Source organism: Ambystoma mexicanum, chromosome 9 (assembly GCF_040938575.1).
Source record: "Ambystoma mexicanum isolate Mex_15411 chromosome 9, UKY_AmexF1_1, whole genome shotgun sequence".
NCBI classification, from domain to species: Eukaryota; Metazoa; Chordata; class Amphibia; order Caudata; family Ambystomatidae; genus Ambystoma; species Ambystoma mexicanum.
Window position 1 is genome coordinate 284309520 of NC_090931.1, and position 19507 is coordinate 284329026.

Below are 19507 nucleotides of genomic sequence, written 5' to 3' on the forward strand. Positions count from 1 at the left end.
ACGGTTAAACTTGAACAAAAAATACTGTCTTACAGTTGCAGCGGTAGGAAAAGCAAACTGATATTTGGGTTTCTCAGATGTTAACGACCAGTGTTCAAAGAATAAATCACTTGTGGACTTTGTGGACAGAGTAATCATGTCACGCTCCTTTGCATAGCTATATATCACTCCTTGTAATAGTTTTTTAATCTTAGTTTGCTTTAGGAGTAACCAACTCTTCGTATTAACTGTCGCCCATTTCTCATATACAGCATGAATTCTGCTTAAAGATGAAAACTGTTTTTTGTGGTCTTCCTTGATGAATGTTTTCATCAGTTCAACCACAAAAGTACTAGTAGATAGCATACTTAATTTTGCATACAACATTGCTGATTTATATTCCAAAATGTCTTTCGCGAATCTAAAATTACATTCTAGTAAAATATATTCACATGATGTTGCGCTAGGTAACCTGAACAATGATTTTAGAATTTTTCCTTCTAATATACACATTTCATTAGCGTATTTACCTCCCCAGATCTCAGCGCCGTATAATAAGCAAGATATTACCTTACTTGTATATAAAAGTAGAATGGTATTTACAGAGATACCTCCTTGCTTTCCTATGAATTTACTAATTGCACCAGAGTTATTTAAGCATACAAGTTTAGTTGCCTCCCAATGGGGTTTCCATAGTAACTTAGAATCAATTATTACTCCCAGGTAACGATAACATTCAACTTTTTCAAGTCTTTCTGAATTCAACATCCACTTAAAGTTGTTGGGGCAAGTTAGTTTAGTGGTGCCTAGAAAGTCCATTACCTTTGTTTTTGCAATGTTAATCTTTAACTCGTTGTTTTCAGAAAAATGCAGCAAATAGTTTAATCTTATTTGAAGTCCTGTCGGCGTATAATCTAATAGGACCAGGTCATCAGCATAGCCTAGCCACGGTAGCTCTATTGTACCAATCTTCACTGGGTTAACTATGTTTTTGTTTACCTCGTTCATACAATCAGCTAGGTAAAGATTAAACAATGTTGCTGCAAGTCTGCAGCCTTGTTCTACTCCACAGGTTGTGGGAATTAATTGGGAGAGCCGTCCTTCACCATCTAGGCGAACTCTAACTGAAGTGTCAGAATAGAGTAGCTGTATGATGAACAAAAGCCCTTCTGGGATCCCCCACAGTTTCAGTTTGTTCCAGAGTTTGTCTCTTAGCACAGTATCAAATGCTGCAGAGAAATCTATGAACACTACATATACTGGTAGCTTGCGAACATTCCACGAGTATTCGACAGCTGATACTAGATTAATAATATTGTGAGTGGTGGAAGATTTTGCTCGAAACCCAGCTTGGTAGATCGGCAAGATCTTATTCCTCTCTATCCATATATTTAGGTCATCGAGTAAAACTTTTGCAAATAATTTTGCCGGAATGTCCAGCATCGCCAACATACGGTAGTTACGAGGGTCTTTCCATTCTCCCTTTTTGTATATCGGCAGGATAACGCTTTCATGCCATGTTTTTGGGATCACCCCATTCATACCGACCCATCTAAACAGCAGGTATAGAGTTTTTGCCTATACTTCTGGTGCTAAGCGTAAGAGAGCATTGCATGTCCCGTCGGGGCCAGTGGCTCTGGAAGTGTGCAGTTTCACTATCATATTAACCAAAGAAGATTCAGAGAAATTGCCTACCCAAATTGCTCGTTGTGGTGATGAAAGTTCTTTAGTTATCACTTCAGAGCCTAAAGTATGTATTACGTGCAAGATCCACACATTTTCTCCTACACTATTGTTGGGGAGGTTGCGTTTTTTTGCATCATTAATTACTCTCCACATCCCTTGCTGATTGTTACTTCTGGCTTGGTCCGCAATCCTTAACCATATTTCACATGCCTTATTTTTTTTTTATGGTGACGCATCCACTTCTTACGTTGTTTTTTTAGCCATTTTATCTGTATGGTAGCATCAATACTCTTGAATTCAGCGATTTGCTTAATAGCTTTCCTCAAAAAATGTTTTGGTTTGTTTATTGCCGGATCATAGGAATTGTGTTTGCCTTGAGTAAGATTCCACTTCTCACAATTGCTGGAATACTCTTGTTTTTTGGAGGCGGCTACTTGGATCTTACTTATTGCTGCTTCATATGTGGCAATAAGTTCATTGTCGGTGGCAGTTTGCCTGTCGTCAATCATCTCCCACCATTCTAGCAGCTCTTTAACGGCTACAGCATTAACTTTTTCTAATTTAGTGGGATTCCAAGAAATCCGGTTAGCAGCATTATTGATTTTTATGTTCCCAGCCATATGGTATTCTGCCTCCTCTTTAGGGTGTTCCAGCATCACAATAAGTGGAAAGTGGTCGCTTTCTTCACGGCTATCTATTGCCATATCGATAATAAAGCTATTGGCTTTTTCATTAACAAAGATGTAATCGATTGTGGATAGACTAGACCAGCCTATTCTTGTTGTCCCACAGTTAGCATCACCTTTAGGGTGACCATTTAGCATGATAAGTTGATGACTTATGATCAGCTTACACCAGGTATTGCCACACCTATTGGACAATTCCATTGCGATGGGTCCAGAGGTCCTATCACACATGGGGTCCACGGGTAAAAATATCTTGGCATTAAAATCTCCTGAAATGATGATAGGAATCACAGCATTATATTCTAGCAAGATTTTTGTTAACATCTCTACGTTCTCTTTATTCTTAACTCCATTCAGTGGATTATAAATATTTATAAGCTTTAACAGTCACTCCCAGGATCATATGATTGGACCAGCTAGATTTAACGCCGATCCATGGGTGTTTGATAGCTGTTAATAGTCCACCTTTTGGGCGGCCTTTTGGACCTTTGGATTCCAAACTTAGAAAAGTACACCACCCGTCTATTTCACATGTGTCACATAACCATGTCTCTTGCAATGTGACCAGACTGAATATGCCTAAATTATTGAGGAGTCCAGCTTTTTTCTCATAGTGTTGATTCCCTCTGGTGTTCCATGAGATCATCATGCAGGTATCATCAGGAACATTGTTCAAGTCTGGATTTGAACTCTATTGGGAGCCATTGCCAGTATCCAACAGTGTCTGGGTCGCTCTTAGGCATATCTTAGGCTTTATTATTACCGATTGTATTCGGTTGGCTAGCCTTAATAGCATGAATTTGGTTCACTATTTCTTTAGTACCTTTAGATGGTTTGGGTGAATTAATCAGTCTGAGTCACATTCAAGTTTACAGGTCTTAAGTTCTCACTTCTTTTTACTTCAACAGGTATTCTCTGGTATTTCACTCTGCGCATAGAGGTTTCTGTGCAGGTGTATCCTAATTTAGTAAAGTACTCATGGTGACTAAGTATAAATTCATGGGTAGTAGCTTCAAGACACCACACATTGGTCGTAATTAGTTTTGGGGTTACTAATTGGTCGACTATCTTAAGATCGCTAGATTTTACCGTCCGCAACGGTACTACCAATGAACAGAGTTCAACTATTCGCTGTCTATTTAATAACACTATGGGACCAGATTTATCGATTGCCTGAAACTGTAGTGGTTTAAAAAAATGTAATGGGTCTCTCTTATAAGTAGGATCATGCACTTTAACATTACTATTTTCTTCAAAATGGACAGCTTTTTCAGCCTGTTTCTCTATAGCATTACCTTCTGGGGGGGATACAATCTCAGGAACTGAGACCGGGCTTAGAATGGGTACCAATTTTTCTTCTAGGAAGAGAGTTTTAATGGCTTTAAGTACCTTAGTAGAGATTTCATTATTCTTATTCGTCTTTTTTCCTCTCTTTTCTTTTTGCTTTACTGGGACTACCCATTCATCCAGTGTCGGTGCTGCTAATTTGATTGGTTTTGGGGTCTTGTATACCTTACTTTGACCCTTAAGCTTTTTGTAATTATCCTTTTCAACCATGTCTACTGGAGCGTGAATAGTGACTGTGTGCTACCAGAGAAGTTAGGTTCTTTGGTAATATGAGTCGGTTTAGATCTCATAGCTTCCATACTGCCTTCTCCTGGGCAAGTAGATGCACATTTTTCTACCTTATTAGGCATGTCTTCATCGTTTACAATGCATCCATTAGGGATTATTTTCTCACACACACATATAGAAGCGGCTGCTGAGTTTTTTCCAATTTTCTTTGTTTCATTACTTTTTTTCCCTTTCTCAGCTTTTTCTTATACCAACAGACTGCAGCCTTAGAGTCTATAGAGTACCCCGCACGCTGATCGTGTATTGCTATAGCTGCGTTTGCATCGAGTTCAGAATCACCTTGTGCAGTTGGTACTGGATACGAATCAGTATTAGCGCAGGCTTCTCTGAATGTCGTACCTTCTTTAGTGGAATTAGCGTGTAATATGGCAGTGTGACTGTCTAACTTTCGTTTGATCATATCACATCTTTCAACAATCTCATTTAAACACCCTTTCAAGAGCTTCCCACAATTCCTCATTTTTCATTAAAGTGAAGCTCTCATTCTCATCAGATTGTCTGCTATTAATGGTGATCGTACTTGAATTCATTCTAGTATTAGGGACAGATGTTTTCAAGTTTGTCGCCTTAGGAGAGGAGACCGTATATGTTATTAAGCCAGATATGGGGTCAACAGTGATTCTGTCTTTTACTTCTTCAGCTAATTTATACCATTGACTAGTATTACAACTGCTGTCCACCTTAGTAGAGGTATCATTTATGTCTTTTTTTACAGTTTCATGAGTCGTGGGGTCTAGGGCTTGCCAGTTCTTTAAAACTAAAGATTGGGCCATGACAGGTTGAGGAACTGCAGTGCTGCTCCATATGGCCATATCGGTACATGTATTACGAGAGTCTGTCGTATTTATTCTCTTATGTGGACTATATTCCTCTTTGTTATTTTGAGTTTCTAACAACTCAGCAAGTAATTTAGTGCCAATACATGGGAGTCTATTGTATAGATCGTCAACTAGTTCAGCGCTAATCTCTGATCTTACACTTTCTGCCAGGTTGGTGTTAGCCGTCTTTATAGACTCAATGTTGTCAAAAAAAGACGTCATTTTGGCCAGTTTGGCTTCTGGTAACAATCCCTGCTTGCCTATGATCTTTCTTTTGCATGCACGGTTAGGGCGCTGAATCATTTCGGTCATTTTTTTGACCTCAATATCAATGCTATTATTAGATCTTAAATTCATTCTCCAACGTAAGTTATTTACTAATTACAGGATGAGTACTGAATTGCACTAATAATTCCAATCACCTTTGTTAGAGTTTCAATAGTAGACACCTTTCAAATAGTTCCTGTGCAGTGTTATAGGTATAAAAACAAACTTAGTTGGTTTCCCCGCACGTAAAAATATCTAATTCCCTTAGTTGAGCTTCAGCATGGGTCTCGCGAAATGCGACTCGCGCCTCGCACCGCGAACAGCCAACAGCACACTTTGTGCACTTACTGCTGCGCCCGCGAGGTGTGCTGCATGCTGGGAATATGTCCCAGCTCAGGGGAAGTGGAGGGGAGGGCCAATGGAGTCGAGCCAATCCGTGGATCTGAAAGTTAAAAAAAATAAAAAACCTGCAATTAAAATCAGGGAAGTACACACAGGGTGTGTCTAATACAGGCAAGGATCAAGTGGATTAACAAGGGGTGGGCGTATCCAGATAGGAGTGTGTCATAGTACTTTTAAAAAAGGGGGTGGGCTTATCCAAGTGAGTTCATGTCTAGAGCGACATAGGGGGAGATAACGTGCCCAAACAAGACTGTTCAGAGATATTTACTGGGAAGTCAGGCAAAGTCCAGGTGTTACAGCAAAGGACTTCCTCCACTCTCCGGCTGTGTCCGTGAATAAACGCTGCTTCAAAATGAAATCCCGGAGCCAGACAAAAGTCAGATCCAGCCAACAGCACACTTTCGTGCACTTACTGGTGCGCGCGCGAGGTGCGCTGCATGCTGGGAATATGTCCCAGCTCAGGGGAAGTGAAGGGTAGGGCCAATGGAGTCGAGCCAATCCGTGGATTGGGAAGTCAGGCAAAGTCCAGGTGTTACAGCAAAGGACTTCCTCCACGTGTCTCTCCGGCTGTGTCCGTGAATAAAAGCTGCTTCAAAACGAAATCCGGGAGCCAAATAAAAGTCAGATCCAGTCAATAGCACACTTTCGTGCACTTACCACTGATATATAATTGGTCTGACCGAGAGGGTGAGAACAATTTCTCGATTCTTGGATTGACCCCTCTTACCAGTGCGGCGGTGGACAGCGATGGGGTGAGTCGTCTCTTAACCGAGGCGAGGATAGGAATAGTTTGACTAGTATGAGGTTTTTCTTTAATAATCCTTTCAACGAAACCAGTATCTGGGGTGACCTCCCCAGTTTCAACTTCAAAATGTGCTGATGCCTTCCTCAGTAGCGCATTGAAGGTGGGCTGATCGTCTACTGGAGATGGGTTCCTGACCGGTGTGGTCTGAGGAGAAAAAATGTCTATAATATCAGGGTCTGTAGACCCTGATGGCAACTGCCAGGGCTGTGAGCCACCTTCACCTGGGTCCTCCTCGTAGCCCTCCTCACCTATGTTAGTGTCATCATGAAAACCTTCTTTCTCTGGTTGGTCTTCATTATTCACAAACTCATCTTCTTCCTGGAAGTGAGAGTCCTCTTCAGTGAGGTTGTAAGAGTTCATGTCTTCCTGTAGGAGGTTAAAGAGCTTCGGGTATTTAGCCCTTGGCCCCTCCTGGAGTACCTCCCTTGGCCTCTTGGGTGTCCTATTTTCTGGGATGGCCATGAACCTGTCTAGCTTGTCCATACATGACTGGAACCTCTCTACAGTCCAGTAAGGTAGGCCAGAGCGATCTGGGAGTGAAAAGGTGGTTTCCTCTCCCTGTAGTTGCTTAGTTTTGTCCCATAGCCTAATGAGACACCTTCTCGCTGGCTAGGGTCTTCTGTCGACGGTGGGAGCTGTCCCAGCCTAACCTCCGGCGTCCTCAGCGTTTCTTTGGCCTTGTGAGCGGTTTTTGACGTGTCACCCGCTGTCCGTCTCTGGCCGTCTTTAGAAGCTATACGCGCGAGGCTTTCGGCGATCAGCTTCTCCGTCGGGGGTCATCGCTCGCCGTCGCGCTAGGCAGTGCTGAGTCTTTACTGGCAACGTATGCACTCTTGCGAAGCACGTCGCCTGAGGATTTGGGGTTAGCGCCCTTATTTACAGAAAGCCCAGTCGCCAGTCACGGAAGCGGTGGCGGGGAGGGCTTGCGACCCTTACGATCGGCGGAAGAAACCGGTGGACCCAACGCCTCCATTGATGCTATGGCTGCCTTCTTCTTCGACGAATGCGTGCCGTGGGGTATGTGCTTATGTGTTTTTCTCTGTTCGTCCTTGTCGCCGGGGTGGTCATCCCCATAAGCGGGGCGTGAGCCGGGCTTGTCGGGGCTGGGGACGGACGACGAGGAGCGGGAACGCTCCTTCGAGAGGTCTACAACCTCCGTTGCGGAGGCCGTGTAATCACTGTCCTCATCACATTCGGGAGCGACGGCAGCTGGCGAGAAGTCAGACCTAGACATCGCATAGGCTGCCTACCTTTTGACCCTGCGGTCCTTTAAAGTTTTGGGTTTAAGTAACTTACAGGCCGCACAGCCGTCCTCTTTGTGATCGAGGGGCAAGCAACGGTTACACCGTTTATGATTGTCCTTCCAGGTAAACTTGCCCTTGCAACGCGGGCAAAACCTAAAGGGCGTCCTCTCCATAGCTGAGGGCATGAAATGTGATTACGACCTCGAAAGAGAGGGAGGGGAAAGAGAAAGGCATTCTCAGAGTGAAACAAAGAAATGACCAACAACCCCACTCTCCCTACTGTCTTAGGCCGGCGAGGCCAGGCCACGTGTTCGGCAGCGCCGAAGGATCTCCTCCGCTTGTCCCTACGTCGAAGATCTTGCTCGGTGGAGAACAGCTTGGCAGCTACGTCGAGGGAGGAATCTATGTGTTAGTTATTAATAATAATAAACGAACAAGGGTCGAGGAAATGATTTTGCAATGTCTCTCGAGGAGCTCTGCATAAAGGCGACCAATAACTGGGCAGAAAAAAACAATCTGAGGGACCTCGACTCGTGAAGGGTTGTGGGTAGACTGCACGTCACTATAGGGATAGTGTTACAGACACGCCTTGTCGACGTCCCCTTTTCGACTACGAAAAACAAAATGCAATACTCTGCAGTGACCACTGGATGTCGGACTATGCACAGCATGTGATTCTAAGCAGATTAACAAACATCAGAAATATATATATTTGACTGTGGATGGATAAGGGCAAAATAAGATGCAAACTTGAGAGCATAATTCTGGCACTAGGGAATGGATATATGAACTAGAAAAAAAATGATAGGAAGAGACACATTAGCTACAAGAGACATTAATGGTCTTCTAGCTGCTATTCTTGAGGAAAACGGCTGATGACATATTGGTCAAGGGTAGGATATTTTAGTGTTACCATGGTTTAACACTGTTCATAATGTAGCTCTGTTCAATAATTACAGAGCTGCTCTTTGGAAAGCGCTTAGAGTACTTTATCTGGACATATCACATATGGGAGCTATAATGACGAAAAAGATGCAGGAAGGGGATGGCCGCTTGCTTGTATTCCAAGAGCAATGGACTTTGGAGACACGCGAGATTGGGGGGAAATCTATACCTGTGTTCTATCATATACTAATGCCAAGGGCTGCCAGAGCCTGTGCAGAAGCAACTTAAGAAATTAGTGGACTTGGAAGCGAAGCCATGGTCAGAGATTCAGCTGACATTGCGCACTATTGTAGACTCTTGCAAAGAAAAGAATCACAAGAAAGGTAATATTAAGAAAAGCAAAGAGGCAAAGTCAGTGCATTTCTTTTATCCTAGTACACCATTGAATGGGAAATATTGACTAGTGGAGATGGATTGGGTACAGAGTGAGCAGCAAGCATGCCGCAGGTGAAGAACCAAAGGCAGATTTTATTAATGTAACAATGGATTCATACCACAAGGTAGGGGAGGCTTCCAAGGTAGACACTCAAGAGTGATCAGGGACATTTCCAGAGTAACCAAGGCTGGTTTCAAAGCACACAGAATGATAGCCAAAACATGCAGGAGGGGCAAAGTAGAAGACCTCCTGCAGGTTGGACATGAGGTATGATAGAGCACCTTGCACGCATGTTTAGGAGCCAAAGATTCATGCAGGAATAGGCAACTCCTGAGAGGGTGGACAGCACGCCCCCTAGTGTACAGCTTACAAATCAAGGACGTTTTTTTTTGCCCAGGATCAGACACTCTATCAGACATGAGCGCTGGGAGTGCAGCAGGTACAGCAGCTTAAGAAATGTGTAAAACAAATTCACTAAAGAGGGCCAGTAAGTGAGCCCACATGCAGACTCAGCAATGTGCAAACACAGAATAAACAGTGACACGCAGGAGTGAAAGTGTTGGTTTAAAAGGGAGAAATTATTTTACAAAGACAAGGGTATGCATGCATCCACAGTAGGACAGCCACATAGGGTGAATTGATGCGTTCAGAATTGTTAGTGGCACTATGTCTTAAAGAGTGCTGAGAATTAACATGACAAAGGAAGAACAGGTAGACATTGGGACTGTATGTCCATAAAGCAAAAACAGAAAAGTGGTGAATGAATATTAGAAGGTTGAGTATGTTATTGAAGCCTATAAATGTAGTTTTTGTTTAGTAAGAAATTAGCAGTCTCTGGACGAGAGTGTGTTATGACAGATTTTTGGTATATGTGTGAAAGGCAAAGCGTGTTTTGTTTTGAGAATGCACCATTTGAAAGTGGGTGCATCCATAGTGGCATGTATAGGGCGAAAGACCCGATAAGATGTTTCTATTAGAGACCAGAGGTCTTTTATTGTTGTAGCAAAAGCGCAGTATTATAGATGGCTGTGTGACCTAGTGGAAAAATTGAGAAAGTATTTGGTGAATTCAGTCTCGGACCACAGATATTTATGAACAAGGAGGGGGGGGGGGGACAGATGACCTCTGCAAAATTAGAAACAGCCATAGAGAAAGGAAACATGGAAAATGATCAAGAAATGAATAATAAAAATGTATCATGGAGGACATAAATGGTTCTTTATTTATTTATTTTATTGTGTAATTTATATAGCGCAGATCCACTGACCCTAAGGCTTAAGGGTGCTAAAAACAAAAAGGAGACAAAGATGACGTCCAGAAGAAAAGACCACCGAGGATGATTGTAATGCCAGAAGGCAAGAATCTCAGACCAAAGGAAGCGGTTAATTAAACAAATAGGTTTTAAGTCCTTTCCTGAACACTCTGTTAGAACTTTCAGTTCTGAGTTTCAATGGAAGGTTGATCCAGGCAATGGGAGCCGCAGAATAATAATAATAATAATTTGGCATTTATATAGCGCTACGAACCCTCGAGGAGCTGAGCCCTGCTTATTATTACCCACAGTGTGTGGTGCTCATTTATCGACCTCGGAAGGATGAGTTTGGCCCTGCCGGGATTCGAACCTGCGTTAGCAAGCTCTGCACGGATGTCAAAGCGAGCGCTCTACTCGCTGTGCCACTTGACCGGCAGAATAAAAGGCTCCAACCTTTGTCTGAGATAATCTACAGTTTGGAACAATTAGCTGAAGGAGACCATTGGATCCAAGTCTATAATTGCTGGCTTTAAGCCTAAATTCGTCATTAAGGTAAGTAGGGCCAGAATTATTCAGACAGTTGAAGGAGATGGACAGGAGGCGAAAGAGAATACGTTCCTTAACAGGAAGCCAATGAAGCTCCCTTCTGAACAGGGAGATATGGTCAGATCTTTTTTTTGTCCATGACAGCCCTGACAGCGTTATTCTGCACTACCTGCAGTCTATTCATTTCACATTTTGGAAGCCCGATCAGAAGACTACTACATTAGTCTATCCTTTAGCTAATCAATGCTCGGGCCAACGTCTCTCTACTAGTTTGCAAGAGGAAGGGGCGTGCATGAGAGAGTAGTTTAATATAATAAGAGGATGAGGACACCAGATTACTGACCTGCGCTTTCATACTCAGATTACAATCCAGATAGATCCCCAGTGACTTAACCTTTTTTTTTATCTTTATGACACAGTTATCAATCACGAGCTGGGAGTAGAAGTCTTCCATTTTGTGAATTTTTGGATCAGTGCCCACAAGCATAAGTTCTGTCTTGCTGGTGTTAAGGGCCAATCCATTAACACACTTCCAACTTTGGATGAGCGCATATATCCAGTTGATTTTAGTTTCATCAGCCGAGAGAATACCCGTGATAGGAATAATACACTGAGTGTCGTCAGCATAATTGGTGAACTCTATGTCATTACTATCCAGGAAGTCAAAGAAGGGAACCGTAAAGATGTTATAAAAAAGAAAATCGGTGAAAGACAGGCTCCCTGCGGAAATCCCTGCGTAAGATCCAGGGGGTTAGCTTCTGCGATGTTACTGCTCACTCGCCATTGGCGCTCTTTGAGAAAAGAGGCGACCCATGCGGCAGCCGGAGCCGAGAAACCCGCCACCTCCTTCAACCTGGAGACCAACATGAGTGGCCTACTAGGTCGAAGGCGACGGAAAGGTCCAGCAACATCAGCATACAGGGGCTACCTTGATCCATATGGCAAAGGAGCCTAGATTTCAAATCCAGCAGTGCGGTCTCTGTTCCATGTTTTTCCCAAAAGCCAGATTGTCTCTTGTTTAGGATGTCAGTAGTTCTCAAATGGGTTAATAGTTGAGTGTACGCAACTCTATCAAGAATCTTAAGCAAACATGGCGAGTTCGAAAAAGGACGATAGTTCAGAGGATCGACAGGAGAGATATCTGTTTTTTTCAATAGTGGTATTACCCAGGAATGTTTTATACAGGTAGGAACAACACTGTCCCTAAAGGATGCATTGACAAACTTGCAGAGAGTCGGGATCAGAGAGGGGGCGCAAGCCTTTATCGTAATTGCCGGGCATATGTCACCCTTACAGTTAGATGGTTTAATGTTCTGAATTATCACTGTAAGATCGGCCTATGAGATGGGCTTGAATGAGAACAGTTCTTCGTTATTCAAACATTTAACGGGGGCAATTGGGTCTTTAAGGCCCTTAAGCGACAGTGTGGCTCTGGCTTCGGCAATACCTCGGTTAGTTCTGATAGGTTTAGCATCCATCACCTCCTGTATTTGATTACACCATTTGGTGTCTTTAACAATAGGATCCTGTATAGTATTAGTGGTTGTTTCCAACTCTTTAAACACTTTGAACAGCTCCTTCGGTTTGGACTGAGCTTTAGCTATCCTTTCATCAAGATAGGCTCTTTTGGCAGCAATCACCGCTTTTTTTTATAAACCCTAACATGACCATTATATAGATCTCTATCAGCTTCTAAAAGCGTTTTTTCCACATATAGAGAGCCTTAGTTTTAGTACTTTTTAGTTGTTGTAGGTTGTGAGAAAACGAGGATTTGGTTTCCCTGTGAATAATATTTTTGTTTGTAATGGGAGCTAGGGTGTTTACTGCCTCTCGAAGAGTATCTTGATAGACAGCAGTGATATCTTCAATCGAGGATTTGTCTTTAATCATAATATTCAAGGTGATGAACCAGGGGTTGAGAGCCTCAGGAGTTCGTTTTTTTAGATTTCTACGATACATAGTACTAGAGACAGGTTTCCTGTTGTGGATAACTTTATCTGATAGTAACTCAAAGTGAATAAAAAAGTGGTCCAACCAAGGAAATGGGCTCACGTTCAGGTTAGCTGGAGTGATGTTAAGACAACTCAGCCAATCGAGAGAATGTCCGTTCACATGGGTTGGCACATAGATTATTTGAGGAAAAACCTGAATTGGACAGTGCTTTATCCACTTTATTGGCTTGTGGGTCAGCCTTATCCCCAAACCAGTAATTTAAGTCTCCTAATAATAGGACATTAGATAATGGTTTTAAGAAAGTTGGCAATACTTCAGATAACTGATTGCTAATATCTTTCATGGGATCAGGAGGCCAATATATAAGAATAATGTTAAGTGTATTTTCAGCATGTATACTGATTTTGGCATGCAAAATGTCACACCCAGTTATATTACATACATCGACTTTCCATACTTTGAGATTTTCTTTAAAAATCAAAGCAACTACCCCTCTCCCCCCCCCCAGTACCTTCCTGCCTGTCCTGAAGCAGGATATTATATCCTTTTGGTATAGCCAGATGCAGGGTGATTCCAAGTCTCTGTGATGGCGCATAGATCTATGTTATTAGAGGATATATAAGAAGCGACACCTATTGCATGTTTCAACAAAGAAAGAGTGTTCAAAAGTAGGCATTTCAATGTTTTTTTACATAGAACATCATTTTCAGCTGCTGGTGACAGCATAATTTGTGTGTCATTTATATTCAGCACAATATTGGTTTGTACCATATTGTTAGATGAAAGAGTCACTTCAGGCGCAACACCATTAGTGCCGGAAGAATCAGTATCTATCCTTGGGTGAATGATAGCCTCCTGTTGCAGACCAGACTCAAATCTGGGCTGCGAAGGGACAAGATCTGTTTGTAAGTGGTAAATTTTAGCTTTAGGGTTAACAGCTTGCATCTGAAACAGAAGGTCAGTAGACCTTCATTTCGAAGCAAGTCTCTCTTTTTCTATAAGAGCTAATATATCATTGAAACTGATTCCGTTTACCTTAATGAGGAAAAAGGTCAGCAAAATGACAGAGCAGCCCTACGGACCCAGAGCATCACGGACCGGCACAGACCTGCTCATAAAAAGGTTTAGGGTAAGTAAAATCACGGATGGTGATATATCTAGACAGGGCTTAATGGAGTATGAAGTGGTGCTTTCTTTAGGAACATCACACATGGAAAGGAAAGGAAACATTTTATTATATTTGACAATAATGTAGCAGCATCCAGTACGACTTAAAGAAAATTAGAGCCTCTCCCGGCCACGCTACACTCTATGCAAATTGTGTTTATTCATCCATTGTGCATATGTACTTCCACTGATCTTTTATGTTTCGTCATATTATATAACATGTAAATATTGTAAATGTTTGTATCTATAACTTGCTGTATCAGCTATCATATTTGAAGTTTCCAACAATGTAACCTCAGTTGGTCTCCATCTATGGCGCCACTGCAACTAAGCTCTACAACCCTCTTGCTGCTTCTGCGCCATGCTACCCTTGGGTTAGGTGCGCATTATAAATAATAAACAAACAGTGTCAAAAAGGTTAGGTGGACCTTGGGCCTTTTGGCATGGGTCCAAGAAAAATGAATTAAGAGAAGACGAAAAAAAAATAATTTGTTTTAAATAGTACAGGAGTAAAAGAGTTGTTTAAAAAAAAATTGACGTCATTTGGATGAAATAAAAATAAATGAAAAATGAATGAAGAAGAACAAGTTACTCTCTTACCTGGTAACGTTCTTTCGATGGGATGGTCCGACGACATATTCCATATCTATGACAGTAATCACTGCAGCACAGCTGTGGTGATTACTGTCATAGATATGGAATACGTCGGAGGACCCAATCCCCTCAAAATGATTGTATGAATGGATGGATAGAGAACTAAACAAGGAGTATAAAATGGGCAAAAAAAAAAAAAAAATTGAAAATAAACAGCATCAGTGAGGGTTAAAGGACAACATTTAAAAATTGCACAGAGCAATAAAAAAGCATTAGGGAATGAATGAAGAACCAAAAAAGAGGTATGGTTGACCAAAATTGGGTTAAACAGACAAGGAATATTGTGTACAGAGGCAATTCAAGGAGAAACTACAAGTGTAAGAAAACTAGAATTTTAAGTGTATGTAATGTTATTGGTTTATGTTACAGATGAAAATCATGAACCTTGCGTGAACATAAGATGAATGGCTGCATGGTCTTAAATAGGGAGAAAAGAAAAAAAGAGTTAAGTACTGGTTCACACTACAAGGGTGTGGACACACTATTGATCATTATGAAGAGTAAAAGGACCCAGGTGAGTGACAGAAAAAAGAGGCAGAAAAAGACACAATGGGCGTCAGTATGAGGTGGACGGTAAGGGATACCGGGCACCAGTAAGGAGACCGGTGCCGGTAATCCCTTACCACCCTATTCTGAGGTCCCTTAGCGGCGCCTGTACCCAAATTACTTTTGTCTCCATTTTGATTTTTAACAGAACAGGGATTGTGAGTCTAGAAACTACCCTAAAAAAAGTATAGAAGGTATATTATTTTGGCCGAAAGCCAATCGCATCATATGCCCTACATCGCCAATAGGGAATCGTCAGCATAACCACAGGGCGTCCATTTTGTGCTGCAACATCCACCATTTGCTTTCTCTTCCTTTCTGTTCAACGCTTTGCAAAATGTATTTTATTTCGAAAGCTCATGCATGGAGCAAGGCCACAGTTTACATGTTGAGAGACCGGCCCAGACAGAAATGCCAAACAGTACAGAAATACATTGTTTTCCTCCCTCACAAGTCCTTGAAGGAGAGCAGAGAAGCATTTAATCAGAGGCCCAGGTGCCGGCCGGTCTCGCTGAAGCTTTAGAAACAAGGCCGTTAAAGCATGAATTATACTTTGTTAGCGGGCCCCCCTTCGGGGCTCTCCTTAGATCAGACTGACCCCAGTTCACGAATAGAAACCAGTAGATAACATGCTTTGGAATGTGTCTCTCCTACGAACACATCATCCTTGCTGAACAAGTGCCTTATGTTCTTCATAACAAAGAACTATGTCTGCTTACTGCAAATTGCAAATGTTGCTAAAACGAGTAATATAGATTGGGTAAGAAACGTGTCATAATGTGTCATATTTGTCATAATTGTCAATTACCGAACCCTAGCTCAAGAAGATACATTATGGGCGGTTTTGATGTGTCACAAAGAGATGAACAAGTTACTTCTTACCTTGTAACGTTCTTTCGACGGGATGTTCCTCCGACGTATTCCTCATCTTAGATATCTCCTTCCAGCTCTGCTGGCCTCGGAAACATTTTTCTCTCTAGAGGGCGCTGCGCGTCGACGTCCTCCGAGTCGATGTCCCTCGACAGCCGCCGTATCGACGTCATCCTGCCTATAAAGGCCGCGCGCAGCGCCCGTTGCTCAGTTCCATTTTGTAGCCCACAATAATACTTTCTGGACTAAACTAATCACCCTGAAGGAGAGTAAGCTGCAACAACAAGGGAAGTAGAACAGCGGGGATGGATGGGAGGGTCGATGAGGAATACGTCGGAGGAACATCCCGTCGAAAGAACGTTACAAGGTAAGAAGTAACTTGTTCTTCGAAGGGATTGTGTCCTCCGACGTATTCCTCATCTTAGATAGGCTCCCATAGCAGTATTCTATTATCGGAGGAGGGAGTACTGACTTCACGCTGTCTTCTATTGATGAATAGAATGCAGTACAGCCCTTCCAAAACTAGTCTCTTGACTGGAGGAGGAATCCAAATTGTAAAACCGTGTAAAGGTATGGACAGACGACCATGTAGCGGCCGCACAGATGTCTTTAACCGGCACGCCTCTTTTGAGGGCCGATGAAGCTGCAATACCTCTGGTCGAATGAGCCCTAAGGTTTTGAGGGGGCTCTTTCCCTGCCAGTTTATAACATTCCAGAATGGCTAGAATGATCCATCTGGAAATGGTCTGCTTAGTTATTGGTAACCCCAGCTTGTGACCTGCGTAACCTACAAACAGCTGGTCTGCCTGTCTTATCCTGGCTAGTCTACTGATGTAAAAACTTAAAGCCCTCCTAGGGTCTAGCCTGTGTAACCTCTCTTCCTCTTTCCCCGGGTGAGGAGGAGGATAGAAAGATGGTAGGGTAATCTTCTGAGTGATATGGAATTCAGAAACCACCTTTGGGAGGAAATTAGGCTTCACTTGCAGGACAACTTTGTCTTTGTGAAATATTGTGTAAGGGGGTTTACAAGAAAGAGCTTGTAATTCGCTCACCCTTCTAGCAGATTTAAGTGCTATTAATAAAACAGTTTTAAGGGTAAGGAATCTTAACGAACAAGAATGGAGAGGTTCGACAGGTGTGCCCATCAGGAAAGTTAGTACTAAGTTTAAATCCCATAGGGGAACTTGGAATGGTCTTGGGGGATAAACATTGGTTAACCCCTTTAGAAACTGTATTACCAAGGGTAATTTGAAATAGGATGGTTCTTCCGCAGTACGCTTAAAGATGGATAGCGCTGCGAGATAGCCCTTAATGGTGCCAACTTGAAGGCCTGAATTTGCCAAATATAGTAGGAAGGACAAAACCATTGGTGTACCACATGAAAAAGGGTCGATATTCTGTTCTCTACACCAGCTGCAAAATCTGTTCCAACGGCAGCGGTATAAAGACTTTGTTGCTGGCCTCCTTGCCGAAAGCAACACCTCCATAACATCATCAGGGAGGTCCCAATCCTTGTACCTCAGCCTTTCAGAAGCCAAGCGTGAAGGTTGAGGGTTTTGATGTCTGGATGGAGAACCGGACCTCCCTTCTGTGAGAGTAGGTTCTCTCTGAGTGGAAGTCGAATTGGAGGGCAGATGGACAAGTCTAGAAGGTCCGGGTACCACGTTCTCCTGGCCCAATCCGGGGCAATTAGGATCATGGTTCGCCGGAATCTTCTCGACCTCCTGATCATTTGAGGAATGACAGGGACCGGTGGGAACGCGTACAGAAGCGGAAACTCCCAGTCCACTATGAACGCGTCTCCCAGAGCTCCTCTCGGGGGAAATTCCCTTGAGCAGATCAGGTCGCATTTCCTGTTTAGGCTGGTGGCGAACAGATCTACCTGAGGGGTTCCCCAAAGGGCGAAGATCTCTTGAAGGACTTCCTGAGCTAGCTCCCACTCGTGGGAGACTGTGTTCTGCCTGCTCAGAGCGTCCGCTGTCAAGTTCTTCTCTCCGGCTAGGTGAACTGCCGATAGAGAGATTCCTTCTTGGATTGCCCAAAACCAGAGCTGCATCGCCTCTCTGCACAGGGGTAGTGATCCTAGGCCTCCTCTTTTGTTGAGGTAATGCATGGCCACCGTGTTGTCCGTCATTATCAGGACGTTCTTCCCTTGTGCAGCTGGCAGGAACGCCTTCAGCGCAAGTCTGATGGCTCTCAGCTCTAACAGGTTGATATGTAGTCTGGACTCCGATGGATACCAACGACCGCTGATGGTCAAGTCGTTGGCGTGGGCTCCCCACCCTGTGAGTGAGGCATCCGTGACTACTGTTATCTCTGGCCAGGGTTGCCAAAACTGTTCTCCTTTCAGAATGTTCTCCTGACAGGCCCACCACTGAAGGTCTCGAGCCACCCTGCCGGGAACCTGAAGAAGATCTGTCATTCTCCCTGAGAATTGTGACCACTGAGTCCTCAGTGCCCACTGGAGGGATCTCATTCTCAGGCGAGCCTCTGGCACTAGGAAAATGCAGGATGCCATGAGGCCTAGCAACCTCAAAAGGTCAAAGGCTGGGAGACGTTGGGCATGTTGGAACTTGGTAACCATCTGTAGAATATCTTGAGCCCTCACCTCTGGTGGCGAGGCTTTTCCCAGGGAAGTGTCCAGGATCGCTCCTATGAACTGGAGTCTCTGCGATGGTATCATTTGTGACTTCTATAAATTGAGGGAGAAGCCCAGTCTGTGAAGGAAGTGGCACACGTGATTTAGCTGGATCTGAGCTTGTTCCGAAGAAACAGCCCTGATCAACCAATCGTCCAGGTAGGGGTAGACGTGAATCCCTTCCCTCCTTAGACTTGCAGCCACTACCGACATTAACTTGGTGAAGACCCTCGGGGCGGAGGTCAGCCCAAATGGCAGCACTCGAAATTGATAGTGAGAGTTGCCAATTGCGAACCTCAGGTATTTCCTGTGTTTGAGATGGATAGGCACATGGAAATAAGCGTCCTGAAGGTCCAGAGATACCAACCAGTCCTGGAACTGAAGGGCCTGGAGGATCTGAGAAAGAGTGACCATCTTGAATTTGTCTTTTCTGAGGAATTTGTTCAATTCTCGCAAGTCCAAGATGGGTCTCAGTCCTCCGTCTTTCTTTGGAATGAGAAAGTAAGGGGAGTACCAGCCCTTGTTCCTCTCCGCTACAGGTACCGTTTCTATGGCACCTTTCTCTAGCAGGTCCAAAATTTCCTGCAAGAGGAGCGGATCTGGAGCTTTCTGAGAGCTGATCCCCGGTGGATGACTCTGAGGTATACGTAGGAAAGGCAGGCAGTAACCTTGGGCAACTGTTTCCAATGCCCAAGCATCTGACGTGATAGCCTGCCATACCGCCAGATGTTGAGTCAACCTGCCTCCTACAGGTGTCCTGTGAGGGAAGTCCTCAGAGTGGTTTTTGGGCGGCTGATGCAGATGCCGATGGTAAAGAGGCACCTGCTGTTGCTGCGGCTTTTGAATATCTACCCCGTCCACCTCGGGTAGTTCTTCTTTCTCCCCTTTGTGCCAGTCATCCTCTACCTCTTCCGAATGCGGAGTAGAAGCGAAAGGACTTGCCCCTCGCAGAGTTTCCTGTGGGACGAAAGGGAGTCTGACGGATTGCAGCTCCTAGGGATTTTGCTGCTGCTTTTGAAGTTTGCAGTTTCTCTAAAC